Here is a 15,475-nt window from a genome sequence, read left to right as displayed (position 1 = left end):
TTATGTAATTATTGCCAAAATAGCCAGAGAAATGCCTCTTGGAAAGAAATGTTTGAAATATCTTTTTCTTTCCATGCTCTTAGTTTTAATAGAGGTTTCACAAAATGAGGACTCTTAATTGCATTTGGCTGATTAGTAGTTGGACTAAGATTCTGTCTCTTTCACTGTATTAAAAAATAAAAACATAATTCTATTCACTTGAAGGATTTTTTTCTAGTGCAACATTCTGCATCCAGTGGTGGCCATAAAAAAAAATAGGAAAAGCATTTGTGTCTTCCTCTGTCTGCCTCTCCTTCCCAGATAACTTTTGGAGGCACAGACTTCCATCTTGCATTTCTTGAATACATTAGAGCTTGTTTTCTGCTTCACATTATTTGCCTGGTCTTTCCTAGAATCCATGCAACCTTTTTTCTTCTCTCTAATATGTTACAAGATCATCTACAACAGGATAGATTCCATTGTAGTGGGTGGGTGTTATGTGACCCTGGACTGGAGGATATCCTATAGATATTTGCTATACCGAAATGTTCTGTGACCCCAGCAGGAAAATTTCATCAGTTTTATTCTGTACTTTAAAAATAAAATAAATATGTCTATTAATACTCTCTTGACTTGCTGGAAGTTTAGAAGTAAAGTAAGCTCATTGAGATGCTCTTTCCTTCTCTGTGGTTGGTTGCAAAATGTTATTTCTGCAAATATCTTCATTATTTTGGAAAAAAAAAGTGAAGGATATTTGACATTTGCGCTAATTTTCAACAACACTTCAGAGTACAGTATCAGACTGATTTGTTTCCAGATTCTTGTCTCCAGCATGGGCTTTAGAATGATTAGATAACCATTGCCTTCTGAGGCTGGAAATCTCTCAGGAGTCCTGATTAATGTCTTAGAGCTATTTGAAAAGTGCAGATTAAGACCCAAAGACAAGTACAGGTGCTTTTTCTTTGTATTTATGGTAACTGATATGACACGCAGTTCAGATGAGACAACAATTTTGCAGTTACAACTCACTCATATTTGTACAAGGCCTGTTGATAGATAATAACAGAAAACTATAATTCCCTCTGGCAAAATTATTTGACTCATTAAAGGAAATATACTGGCATTAAGAACAGTCTGATATATGTAACAGAAAAACAAACAGAAGGTCACTCACTTTGTTGGAACTGATTGTACAGGATTTTTCATTCTATTCCTGAATAGAAGATAAAATGGATATGTCCGCACTATATTAAAAAAAAAAAAAGCCAAACTTCTTTCATTTTTATAGTGCTGTCCTACAGAATACTTGTTGTCTGCTTTGTGAGGAATCAACATCTATTATGTATCAGTCCAGGGACACATGCCACTTACGAGGCTTGTACTGTTCAATCCTGAAAGCAGTTTTGCAGAATTCAGCAAAAAGAAATATTTCATAATCAAATAATTGAATTTTCAAAGAACTTTTCAATTCCCTAGGCACAGATGGTATATATCAAGAAGGTTGCCGATCACATTACCCAACAGATAAACAGTATATTATGCTCTTATGATCTATTGAAATTTTGCTTGGCACAGTAAGTTCTCAACAAAAATGTTTGCCAAAGGAAAGGACTCTTTATTTCATAAAGAATTCAGAGCCTTCCTGTCATATTTTCAAAATGCCAATAGCTGCTTTTGCATTAACATTTTTTTTTGCATAAAGTTTTCTGCCTACATTCACGGTGGATGCAGATAATATCAAACTGTTAGTCCATTACCTGTCCTTGTCTACACAGAGATTTAAAAAGTTGCAGAGTGACAGGGCAGCCCAGCATGGTATCAAAGGATTAGAAGTCACCTCGATTGTTATTTAATCCACCTCCTTGTTCTAGGGCAAGATCTAATGTGCCCATGTCCTTCCTGTCAAATGTGTGTGAAGATTTAACTTACCATTCATGAAATCCAGTTCTTGTACTCATTTGCTATTGAGCACCGGGGAAAAACTTGTAACTGCTACTCCATTTTCTCATTCCTCATCTGTGAACATGATTGCTTTTGAAGAATGTTAGAGAACTACAGCTTTTTAAAGAGTCTGTGTGTCTGTTTAATTAGAGAGTATTATTAGCATTTTATTTTACAGATGAAGAGATTCCTGCATTGAACAGCCTGACCCATTATGTGTTGAATGGGTCTGTCCTGAAATAAAGTGTTGCCTTATATTTACATGATAAAACATTTTTGGGAGCCGAATTTCAGTCTGCCTGGCTAGCCTCATTCACACTGGGGAACAGTGCAGGGAGCCAGTGCTAAGCTCACTCTTCCCGAAACTGGGCTGTGGGGTTTGGGGCTGCCTCTGGCCATGGCGAGATGCTGCTTGGCACCGTGCGGGGAGGCCATGGCCCATCCTGGCGGTCGGAGGCTGCTGTCAGATGAGGGTCTTGCCCTGGCCCTGCTGGCGGTACACCTGTGCCATGCCGCAGCGGGTCTGGGGTCCCGGCAATGCCTGCGGCTCCCACCACCCAGCGCTCTTCCCAGCGGCGCCGGTGCGGACGCAGCCAGAGCTGGGAGCCTTCCCGGGCAGCAGCTCCCGGCAGCCGCGTCGTTTTGGAGAGCAGGAGCATTCAGCTGTACGCCTGAGGCTGCTCCCCGCCCGCTGGTGTCACTGCCGGGAATGGCCTCGGGCACACCTGGCTCCCAGGCGCCTTGTCCTAACAGGGACTCCAGTCACGGCAGCGACTCCTGCCAGCCCTGCCACATCCAGGCAACACCCCGCAGGAATCACTGCATGTAATAGAGAGAATAAAGGAGACTTGTGTCAGGGCCGAGTTTCATTGTTTCTTTCTTCTTCTTGTCCTAATGGAAAACAAAATAGACTTGACATTTTTTTTAGTTAAAATTTTGTAACAAAATGTACAAAGTTTCATAGGAGGTTAATATTAAAATTATTTGAATTTATTTAATTTATTTGTAGGATCAGGGATGGGTTTTAGTGCAGACTGAATTTCTGGCATACAGAATCTACTGTGATGAGATAAATAATGAACATATCCATTAAGAAAATCAAAAGCTGGACTTAAACTCCTGCTTCTAAACCTTAACATAATTAAGACTTGCATCAAAAGAGGTTCTAACTGCAGATGTAATTCTAAATGAGGATGTTAGATTAAAAGTAAATGAGGTGTAGAAGATGAAAAAATAGATTGGTAACCATCTCTTTAATGAGTAAAAGAAACATCTAGCAGTCATGCCTTCATATAACACCAACTGCTGAATAAGGTTCTAGTGTTAGCAATGTTTCTTACCTATAACATTTGAACAAAGCTTATTATTTAGTTTAGATCTAGTTCAGTTCTGAAGTATGCCATTTCCCCTTCCCTCCTTCGCCTCCCCCCCATTCCTATGGCATATGTTGTTCAACGAAAGCAGAAATGCTCAGAATTAGTAAATATTATATGCACAGTATCACTGTGGTAATACTTGGCCTGAAACAAACCTTACACTTTCTAGTGTACTTGGTCAACTTAAATAAATAATGACTTCTCTTTGATTTAAATACTACATTTTCTACTATATAGAGGAATAATTGGGACAGTGGGATAACTGTTTGGTCCAAACCTTGAAATGTGTTGGCAGGAAAAGTTAGAATGTAGGACTTTGTCGTAGTGTAACCCACTTCTCCCTGCTGAGGAGCAATTATGTCTGCTGTCGTAACTAAAATGTTTTTTAAGAATCTGGCTTTGTTTTTGAATTCTTTCCTAATAGTGTATCATTCAAAAGTAGAAAAATTGGAGTGCATAGTTCAAAAGCAGACACTGGTGATAATAAATGAAGAACTTTCCCATACTGCAAGATAGATGAGCAGGTTGTGAGTTTCATTCATCTGGAATAATTGATTTACATCAGTTCTGCAGAGCTTTTGGAAATTGCTATTTCAAATCAATTTGATCCAGTTATAAAGTACAAGACACTTTAACTTATTTTAACTAATACTTGTGAGATGGATGTGAAGATATTTAATAATCTTTGAAATTTTAATTCACTAAATTGTGAAATTGTGCAACATCTATTTTAATTATACAATTAATTATATGCAATCTACTGATTGCTGATTGGGGTTTAGATAACTAAATTATATTTTATGTATTTTGCTACTGCAAATAGAGTAACATGAATCAACAGAATGTGAAAGGTCACTTAAGGAATTTAAAATTTTTTTCTATGGGAGCTATTATCAGTTAAGGATCTCTCTAAAAAGGCATATATAAAAATTAGCAAATTTGCAAAATAAAGCTGCTAAAAACTTTTAGCTTTTTGAGAAAGTAGAAAATGTAATGTAATTTTAAGAAATTCTTTTCTATGTCTTAATTATTTATATTTTTTATTCAAAGAGAAGATTAAAAATAAAAAGGAAGTGCATAAAACATGGTTTCTACAGCAGAATCTCATCACTTTTTTAACAGTCTGCTGTGTTACACTACAGATCTTTGAGCCTGTTTTTCTTCATTCCATTTGTGCTCAGACTGTTTCTGGGTAAAATGAATGATGGCAATAAATTTGGGAGAAATTCCTGGCAACTCATAAAACAATATTTGCCCTATTATGTGAAACAGAAGGTCAAAGTTTGAAGTAAGATTTAAAAGGAGAGGTCAGCAATGACTTCCTACTCTCCTCTTTTAAAATCCCCAAAGCTGCTGAGTTTGCCTGCACTATGCCAATACAGCACTAATAGTTAATAACTACTTCTGCAGATGAACTCTCCCTATGAGAGTCTCTGGGCTTTAGCTGGTTTAACCTAATCTCGTATCTGTCAGGTAAGTAAGTACTACTAACCCTCTTTAACATATAGCAAAACTTAGTCTCCGAGAGACTAGCAACAAGGTTATGCAGGAAGTGTACAGCAGAAGAAGAAATAAAAGGCTTGATTTACTTATTCTCGTGAGCCTTAGTTATGCTGTGTTTCTTCTATCCATCATCAGCAATGAGTCATGTGCTGGCTTTCAAAGGCTGCAGCAATCGTTTGTTTCTCCACAAGTACAGCAGCCACCCCTCTCTGAACAGAAACCTTTGTGCTACAATGGCCACAGGTCTCTTGGTGGGGTGGGTGAATTCTGTGCTTTCTGTGCTGTATCAGTGGTGCTAGATTAGCCTCTCTTAGACACACACACACACAGACATAGTCACAATTATTACATGTAAATATTTAATGCCTTTCCATTGATGCCATGAAGATTTTTGCCTTTTCTTTTATACCCCTGTTATACCTTTTTACAACTTCTGTATTGTTAGTGCTTTTTGCCTACATTCTTAGACTTGTTTGTCAAGCTGAGAGACTAAACATTTTGGAAGCTTCGTAGCTAGGGATCAGTGTGCCCCAGACCCCAAGGTCCTCTCCAGAACACATTCTGTAAACCAAGACAGAACCATCCAGGGGAAGGTTCCTTGGGGAGGGGGGCTCACTTGAGCGTCTCATTGGGGAATCTTTGATAGATCAGCTAATTAGTAAGACCTATAATGTTATACCCGATGTTGAGGGGAGGGGGACACACGGAAAGACTCGGCGGGGTGCATCTCGATGCATATGACCTGGACGTGTATACCTAAGGATCCTTAAAATAAATACCAAGGTAAAATCCCTTTTTCCCTTCTAACCATGTATGACTCTTGATTTTAAGACCAGGAAAAGGCATCACCATCACAGTTAATCATGTTTACACGTGGATGCATGTACAGATTTATATGTGTAGGAGGGCAGGAAGGGCGGGAAAACTGGTTTGGGTTTAAAGAGATTAGACTAGAAGGTAATCTAGTCCCCTCTGCTCCTATCTTCCTTCCTCCAGAAGGAAAAGAAACCATGCCACTGCCAACACTTAAACTAGCTTGATTAATGAGCTCTGTTCTGCCAGCCTTCCTGTAATCTCTTCTGAAGTTTTAGGTTTGGTTTAGTACAGTCTAGTCTGGGGTGAGAAGTTGGCTGGGTTTATCTGAATCATTAAACCAGAAGCTAATTGGCACTCATAATTGAGGGGGAAGACTTCTTCCCCTTTGAACTGACTCAGATAACAACCAACCAAAATTAAATAGGTGCACAGAAAAGGAGCTGACAGGAGTGTATTCTGCTTTATTCAGATATGCATGAGATTTGCATTTGGAAATGTGATACAGCCAAATGCAGCATCCAGAATTCACCTTTTGCAGTGACTTGTTAAGGAAATGCTTGTGTCAGTAAGTACAAGCAGATAAAAAGATCTGAGTATTTCTGTGAATCTTGATGTCAGCTCTTTCTCTTTACTGTGGGATTGTTTTAACTGGAAGTTCCAGGATTTAACATTTGAGATGCTTTCTTCACATTGAGTTGGACTCCACTCTGATCCCTGTCTGTAGGTGGCACTGATCCTTCACTGTAACAGTGGCAGGGAAATTATGAATGCAGTGAATTGCAAAAAAGAAATCTTATTTCTTTAAAAAGAAAAGATATGTGTTCATGGTTGTGAATCTGGTAGTAACATGAAGCATATATGAACCTACAAAGCTCACAACACCGTAAGAGTGAAGACATCTCCTTGTCTTTAACCTATAGAGAATATTTTTATGTAATGTTATTCTGTATGTTTTGGCATGTTTTCCTTTCAGTTTTCTTTTCTCAAGAGCATTAGAACTTGAAGCAAACAAGAACTGAAAATCTGACCAGTGCTTCATGCATGCTTGATTTACTTGGAGTCAGAAACTGATTTTACTTTTTTTCTGGTTGAATAATTCCTGGAGCGACGTAATTCTGCTAGGAATGGTGCAAGATTCCAAATAGCATACAGCAAAGTTTCTGAATATCTGGTATAAACCTATTTTTACATTATTATATTTTTGGAATAATAAGACAAATCTCTGGTTAGTAATATCCATTCTAACCAAAACAGATATGGTTAGATTTTAGATTCAGAAAATAATTTAGGTGCTGTAACCTTGAAAATACTACAGCCTTGGGTTGGGCACCCCTATCTGCAATAAGATCCTCTTGTCTGGAGACAATTAGTTTCCCAAGAGAAAATCACAGGCATTTGAAAGCTGAATAACGTAAACTAGACAGAAGGAAACACTGAAGAGAGTAATAGGGCCTGTGGCCATTTGCTCAAAGACAGTTAAGGACTTAGTTCCACCAGAGAAGCTGAGCTCTGGAGTCTGCTCTCATGAAGTATTCTCTTTAAATCAAATTTTCATGCCATCTTTATCCCATCCTAAGACAGTAAAATTTAGTTTACTTTGGTTCACTGTCACAGTAAGCCTGGAGGAATGTCATAACTGGCAGGCAAGGTGCTCTGCAGCAAACACCCATTGTTTTCCAAGCTGTTGCAATGGTATAGATTAATAAATATTTATTGAAGCAGGGGTTTGAACTGAACTCTCACACAGAAATATCCTGACCAATTCTGTAAACCTTTGTGTCAGTCTGTCACCTCGCCCTTCTCCCTCTAGCTCATAAATATGTATTTATTTGTAGACTGTTATTTCTAGAAGAATCATCAGTGTCTTGGTTGTTTGGTCCTTCATCTTACATGGAGGTGTGCTGGATTGAAGTTGAAAATGCAGAATTTGTTAGGGGAGAAATTCAAAACTACTTTAATCACTGGGCTGTTGAATGTATTTGGAACTATGTGCTTCATCAATCTCCTACCAAAAAGGGATACTTTTATGTTATCAGTGAGAGTGAAACTGGCAAATAAGATGTCAAGGGGAACACCTAGCCTGAGTATAAGAAGGACTTTTGTCTCAAACACCTTGTCAACAACAGCTCTTAGGTGACAATGCTAAATATTCTCAGCTGGAATACCAGTTTTCTAGATTTTGCTGCTAGGAACTTTAGGATTTTTGATGTGCATTTCTTAAATCTAGAAATCCACTCTGAAGAGTTCCTGAAGATTTTGGATGCCTCAGTTCTAGTTCTTGTTCTAGGATGCTTGTATTATGAAGTGTGTCTGAAATTACTTCCAAGCTGTTTCCAATCAGGAGGTAAACTTTGCCTCCAAGGCAGAGCAGCAGGGTTCATCACAGTGAATCCAAAACGTTGCCTCAAGCCTGACTGGTGTGCCTTAAGAAGATTTCCCCCCATTTAACTACAGTAAAATTTATTCCAGCATGCACACATTTCCTTAAATGAGGATTTGGCACTGAGGAAGCTAGCATTTGTGTTGAATACATTTTTTATAGTCTGTTTCTTATGCCAAGACTATTACATTTCTTTTGGAGAGGAAAGCAACTGCAAACTTGAAAAAAGTGGGAGGGGAAAACTGCGACTTGGATTGGATTATTTCTTTCCCCAGTTTTTTGATCCAGAAATATCTGGGGGAATTTTTCATCCTCTGAGGCCTTTATGCTTCATTCAGACCAACTTCCAGAAGAAAAAAGTCTTGTTCAGGTGAAAGGGAATTAGCAAATGCTGTGCCCAGAAAAGTTGTCTTTGGGAACAAAGACAAAGGGTTCCTGCAAGTAATAGCTCTGTCACAAATAGAAAGGGGGAATCTAAAGCCCACAGGGGGTTCTCACATTTCTCCCTAAATGGTCTTCACAATTTTAACTGAGGACATTGTTTCCCTGTGCTCGGATATTTACTCCAGTTCCTTCCTGTACCTTTCACTTTTCCCATTAACTTGTTTAGGTTCTTGGTAGAATCTGCCAATGACACTTCACATCCTGTACATAAGGTGCTCTTCGAATATGGTGAAAGGATAACTGCCAGGTAAGATTCACTAGGGAGAAGAAACGGGTAGATACAGTGAGAGGGACCCCAAGGTGCCAATACCGTTAGTGTGATAATGGTATCTCATTTTCAGAGCTGTGTAGGTCCCACAGACAAAACAATTCAAAAGGAGTATTTGAAGGACAACAAAAAAAGCTTTTATTCTATCTTGCTGGGAAAAGTTTTCTGAGTGGAAGAAGTTGCAAGGAAAGTTTGAGAGACCCACAAGCAGGTCAGGGAACCTGGCAGAGAGGATGCAGGAAATAGCAGATTGCTAAGACATAGGAGATGTAGCACCACACTATGTCTTGGCAAATGTGAAATGGAAAAATAACAATATCCATACTCCACATACATAATTGTGGGGCAATGTGAATTTTAATAATGCTATGCCACATTGCCGAGATTTTCAGAATGTGGATGAGGCCAGGGAGTAATTCGAACATATTTGGATTTTTCCTCAGGACAGTTCATGAAGACTTTCATTCGTTTAATTAGAGCATGTCTTACCTGGTGTGACTGAAAGCAGGATTAAGGGACATGGTTGGTGGAATAAGGATAAAGGACTAGCCCATATCTAAGAAAGGGTGGTCTCACCTCATGTTTTAGTATAAATGCAAATGTTGAGAGAACATGACTGGATTAATAAAGGAGGCTTTAAAAAAAACCCATTTTTAGTGAGGGAATGTGACCTACTGTCTCTGAACAGCAAATGCAGGGTTTCACAGAATATTCTGGCTGCAAAAGCCAGATATGGAGAAGTTTTAAAGAGCAGATCAAGAGTAGCAAACTTTTAATCAGCAGATCAAGAGTAATGAACTTTTAATCAGCCTAAGCATCCTCTCATTGCCCCAGTTCTCTGCCTTCAGGAGCTGATGACGCTACAGAGGTCATTCTCACAGTCACTATAGCAGTCACTAGCTGAAAGGTACCTTGTAGCCCTGTACAGTTTGTATCTGATATGAAAAACACTCTCAAAGGATTTTTTTTTTTCCCCCAAAAGATTGCCTTTTACCAGTTGGTTATGGCTGTTTATTAACAGCCATATAATTTGTGGCTAATTCATTTTACCCTGCAGCAATGGCAGCAAAGTCTCTTCACAGCTGAGAAGTGAGCAGCTGAATTGCGCCTTATGTTTGCACATCAGGCAAAGTCATATGGAGAAAAACTGAAGCATATTTTTCTTCACAGTCAAGAATGACTGTGGAAGCATAGCCTTTCAGAGACAGCCGTTTTAGACACAAATGTATAATGAATGAAGACTGCTTATCTACACAGAATGCATATTTCTATGGATAAACCCTGGATGCAAGTAGTCTTGTCTTATTCCTGCCCCAACTTTTTTTATTCTGAAAACATTATTCTCTTATATCACTATTAGGCTTAGTAAGTTTTTAAAATATTTAATTTAAGTGAAATAATAAAAACCTGTTGTTATTTTTCAAATTAGCATTCATTTCATCTAGTGTAAATGGTTCTGCAATTTGTGATACTACTCTACCAAGCTAAACATCAAATTAAGTATTTGAAAATTTCAGTAATTTCAGCAGATAACTATACACATTATGTATTTGCTGAATTAGATGCCTGAAAATATTACTAGAGTGCACTGGCTTGCCAAATAAAGTATTAATAAATTGTATCTATAACCTGGGCCTTCATTTTTAGTTTTGCCTGAAGTCTACACAGCTACCTAACTGCTCCTGATTTCACCATACCCTCCCTCTTCAATTAATTTTGGTGTCAGTGAATTAAAGTTAGTAATTTATTTGTCTGCAAGCTTCTCAGCCAGAGATTTTATTGAAAAGAGGTGATCTACTTTTGTGGTGATGTGATCTAAAAAAATCTACAGTTTCCTTTACCCATTGAAGGTTGCAGGAAGCTAATAGGGAACCATATGCATTTCTGAGCTACTAATTCTGTTAAATGTACCATAGAGAATCACCGTATTATGAACTTGATAGTAAATGTCCAGTTAAGTTCATTTGCATACCACATGCATGACAGTAGATTAGCTAAGGGAAAACAAAACACTAAACACACAGATTGTTGAACTCTTGTTTTCCCATTCAATTTAAAAGTCTTTGAGCTGATAGAGAACAATCAGAACATACAACAGAACTAGTTAGCACCAATCTGTTACTATTTTGAGTAAATTAATTGAATAATTATCCCCAAGTTCATCTCTCATCTGACACCTCCCTTGCTTCAAATTAGAAGATGAAAGGGAAGAAGTACAAGGTGAGGTTAATGATTTCTGTATGGGTGTACAGAAAATGAAGATTTTTACTTGTTTTAATGTCTGTGGATCTCTAGATACAACTTGTCCATTGTAAGAAAATATGATGAGATAAACCTTTGTCTTCAGAACTGCTAAGGTTTGAAGAGCTATACAGTGGCCATGCCAACTTTCAGGTCAGCTAGCCTCAGAATGATAGGTTGGAAACATAGGCATAGTCCAGGAAAGTGTAAAATACTAGCCCGCAGTGTTATATTTGATTTTCTTATTTTTAAGGCTAGTAGTGCTGTTAGTTAGAGCTGTCTTTGAATGCTGTATCCCCAGAAAAAGAGGTTCTATTCTTCACAACTTAAATAGGACTCAGAGAATAAGAGACACAGAGGGAACTCTTGCTGGAACGTAGGGAAGGTATGGATTGTACTTTCATTTATATTGAAGCTCTTAGTGGCAAAACCAGGAAGTGTCTAACGTAGGGAATTCTGTGGCCACCAGTATGTGCAGAACAGTAACGCCATTATGTAGAACGAATGGTGATGCATGCATTAGGAATGTGAGGATGCATAGCTGTGTTTTCCCTCAAGGATTTCTCCCATGGAGAGGTTAGTCTGTGAAGGCACAATTAGAACTCTAGAGAACTTGTCTTAAAACTTTCTGGAGTGCTAACCAAAGAAAAGAGATCTCATAGTAAAAGGAAGGATTTCTCTAAGAGAATGGTGTTCATCCTTATGCAAAAGTCCAGTATTAGATTTAAGCAAGACTTAAATGATACTTATCAGACAGTGATTGAATACATAAAGCTCTTTTGAGGAAACTATGCTGAATTTAGTAAAGTATAATTCTGAAAAATAAGTGAATTCTTGTATAATGTGTTACAAATCTTCTTTAAAAAAGATGTTTCTATCATTATTATTGGTTGCAAATCTTTGCCAAGAAGGTGCTACTTTATTCTGGAAGAAACTATTAAAAAAGTTCTGACTTGATAGTAAGTGGCAAGGCTGTGTCACCTGGACGTATATATGCACATGTTCCTTCCTAATGTCTTTTTGCCTCCTCTGGAAAATCATAAATTTATTCTCTAGTGCAAGTATGATTACATCTGCAAAAACCATTTTGATGGAGTGAAAGGGTTTTGGAATATATTTATGATAATTTGGAGCCATATTCTTCCCATGAAACTGTTCCCTCGTCAGGCCACACTGTGAGATAAAACCACGCTGTGCCTTGAGTACCTCTGCAGGCATCCTCTTTGCGAATCCATGATCCTTAGAATTTGGCTATTTTGTTTGCTTTTGACCTTTGGTTTCTCCATAGTAATGAACTGAGGCTTCCCTCTCCATTAGAGGATGCTGCAAACTATTTCCAGAAAAAATATGTATTTCTGACTGAATGTTTTTCTTCCTTTTTGATCAAGATAAATAAATTATGACCGTGGTATTGTAATATACAGATATATCAGTTGAAAGAGTCTCTTGTTTTAATGCAATAAAGATAAGGAATCCTTAATTTTCATGTAAAAAAAATTTGTATACTTGTATAAACAAGTAGATACTTGTCTGCTCAAAAAGTAAACTATAATAGCAGTCTCTTATTGCAAAAATAATGATGTATTTTTTATTTTAATGTATCTGCTAGCTACTTACATTGTGAACACCTATTTTTCAAAAACTTGGTTCTCAAGTGTTTTTTCTCTGATTATACTGAATTTCAAAGCTTAGTTAGTAGGAATATCCTGAGAGAACAATGCAAATGTGTCATTAGTTGTTTTTTTGTGATGGTGGGCTCTCTCATCTGGAACATAAAACTTGAAATTCATTAATAGTTTTATATTTAATTGCATGTTGGGTAGTCAGTTTTTACCAGACTTTTCTTTATTATGTTTATTAGAACTGGTTGACTTATTCATCATTAATGTTCTTAACAGTATTTGCTGGCATTTTTCCCTTACAAATAATTTCTGATTTCATCCTCATTTCTGTCTTTGAGTTAACAGGCTGGATCCAGTCTCTGGAAAGTAGAGTATGATTTCTAGTTCTAACAGCACTTCTGTTTGAAAGATTGGCTGGTGTAACCTAGAGCTCAGGCATGAAAGACTTGACTCAATTTTGTGGAAGTTAGGTACTGAAAACAGATAAACATAAATCTTGCAAAACCAAATCCATACTCATTGTATTTTAGAAGCTTAGACTGGACATATAAAGTAGGAATCTCTTAGTTCTGTGGGCTCCCTCTGTAGATAGTAAAGAAATACATGTCCTATGGGGAGCAAATCAGATCACTCAAAAATTAATCTACTTGTACAGTGTAGCCTGTCTCTCTGTGTGTACTATAACAGGAATACTGAGTGACTTTGTTCCTTACTTGGACATTTATACATACCATAAAGTTATGAAGCTGAACCTGGATCTAAGCATAAAATACTGTAAATGGTCACTAGGGAATTCTGAAGGATGTATTTAAGTGCTGTCTTCTCTGATGCACAGTTTATAATTCACAGAAGTACCTCTGCCCATTTCTGGCTCACAGCTGTAAAATTATCTTGGAGTTAGTTATCACTCATCCCTTTCTCACAAAATTCTATTGAACCTGGAAGATTGCTTTTTCTCTGGCAGATTACTGCTAAAGATCTTTTCTGAGGTGAAGGAAACTGTTCTCTGTGTGAGGAGACTTGAACCCATTTTTAATACCAAGACAGATGGAGTGGGCAGAAAGGAAAGAAATTTGCCATGTCCTCATGAAGTGGATACTTTGTTAAGAAAGTAGTTGAAGCCCAGTTCTTCAGCTACGGGGAATTTCCTGCTTACCAGATGATTGAAATGGCACCAGGTTTTCCTCTTGCACCTTCTGTTCTCTTCTTGGAAGAGTTTTACAAGACATCTTATTTTGTAGATATGGTTGTAGGAAATATGCCAAACGTAATCCTACAGTTAATTAGTTACATAAAGGAAAGCATCATGTTCAAAATGAGACATTTGGGCAGTGAGGACATCAGGCCTCGTGGAAATCCAAGTGTCTGTGAGGTCACGGATGAGGTCATCTCTAATTTAGACAATGAAATGTTTAGTCTCCCTTATGTACTTAGCTCTGAATGAGCTATTCCTTATCTGTAAAATATTTTTTATTTTTTATCTTATATTAGCTGGGGCACACTTTTCTGTGTTCTATTTAAAAAATCATCACTTCTATTATATGAATAGGAAAAGTATTCTTTAGTTGACCCTAGAACCATATGATAGTGGTTCTTGTCTCTCATTGCATTATTATTATTATTACTATTATTATAATTATTTTCTCACTAGAGAGTGAGAAATGGTAAATAAATAAGGCATTAGCATGGAATGCATTTATATCGCATGAAAACTTGGATGAAAAGTGATTTCTGTGAAAAAAAGAAAAGTGTTTTTTGTGGCCTTTTGGTGCTTGAAAATCATCTATGTGTGTTTTAGTTGGTAAGAGCGCATGCATATCCCTTCCTGTGACTCAGAAGTAACAAAGTGGGTCTGAAACATAGGGATCCCTGAATTTTTTGTAGCCTAAGGGCTGTGGGGTGCATAGGGCAGACTGCACAGTTGGCCTCCCTTGTTCTCTGTCAAGTCCTAGTCCAGAGGACTTGTGAGCTTTGATGGCTCTTTGAAGAGCCCTATGTGACAGACACATGGATCTTAAATCTGCTTTCTTCACATCAAGTTGTAACTCAGAATGAGAAATGGTATCCCTGCTTTTCAGTTTCATTTATTTTCATGGTATCCTGAGTAGTTGGCACTTATAAATAATATAATGCTGATGAAATCCAAAACAGACTTACACTAGGTTTAAGAGCCAAGAAAAGATACATAAAAGTATAAAGATTTAGGGAAGTGTTCCTGACCATATTACAGATTCACTTTTTGGCAATATATTTCTGAGCAAAGCTGTATGGTTCTCCCAGCATTTTATCCTTCTAAAAGAAAGTGTCTATTGTAGAAAAGAAATCTAGGATTCCTCTTTAGCTGAAGGGGAAAGTTCAACCCTGTTTGTATGTGTGCTAAATTAGGATTGCAAGTCATGTGGCATGTCCTTTGCAGGTGACAGCTTCTTTCAGTGTACCAGGAAGCGGTGTGGGCGACCACCTTAGCTTAGATGTGCACCTTTTATATGATGATGCATAGCTGAAAAAAAAGCTGAACACAAAATACTTGGTCAAGGAAATATATTCTTCAGTGTGTATGTATATGCATACCTGCACACACTCACACACACACGTGTATATATTTATGTGACATCTTTACCATCCAGGAACATTCAGATTCTACTCAAAACTGGCAAGTTATTAAAAATTGAAACGTTCATTCATTTATCTTTTTAATTCAGCTTGCATGTACAAAACTATTATCTCAGCATTTGAGTCAGCCCTGCTTGTCAGTAGTTTAAGTAATTAAAGGGTTCAGTGGTTAAATATTGCTACAAGTAGTTCAAAAATAAATTGTTATTTTTAAAGACAGATTGGGAGAGAAACACAGATGAATAATAAATATGTGGTTACATGCATAGATCTGTAGCTGGAAAAACAGCTG

This window comes from Coloeus monedula, assembly GCF_965178545.1.
Source record: "Coloeus monedula genome assembly, chromosome: 5".
Lineage (NCBI taxonomy): Eukaryota > Metazoa > Chordata > Aves > Passeriformes > Corvidae > Coloeus > Coloeus monedula.
The sequence above is the reverse complement of the archived record's forward strand: the minus strand, read 5'-3'. Positions refer to the sequence as shown.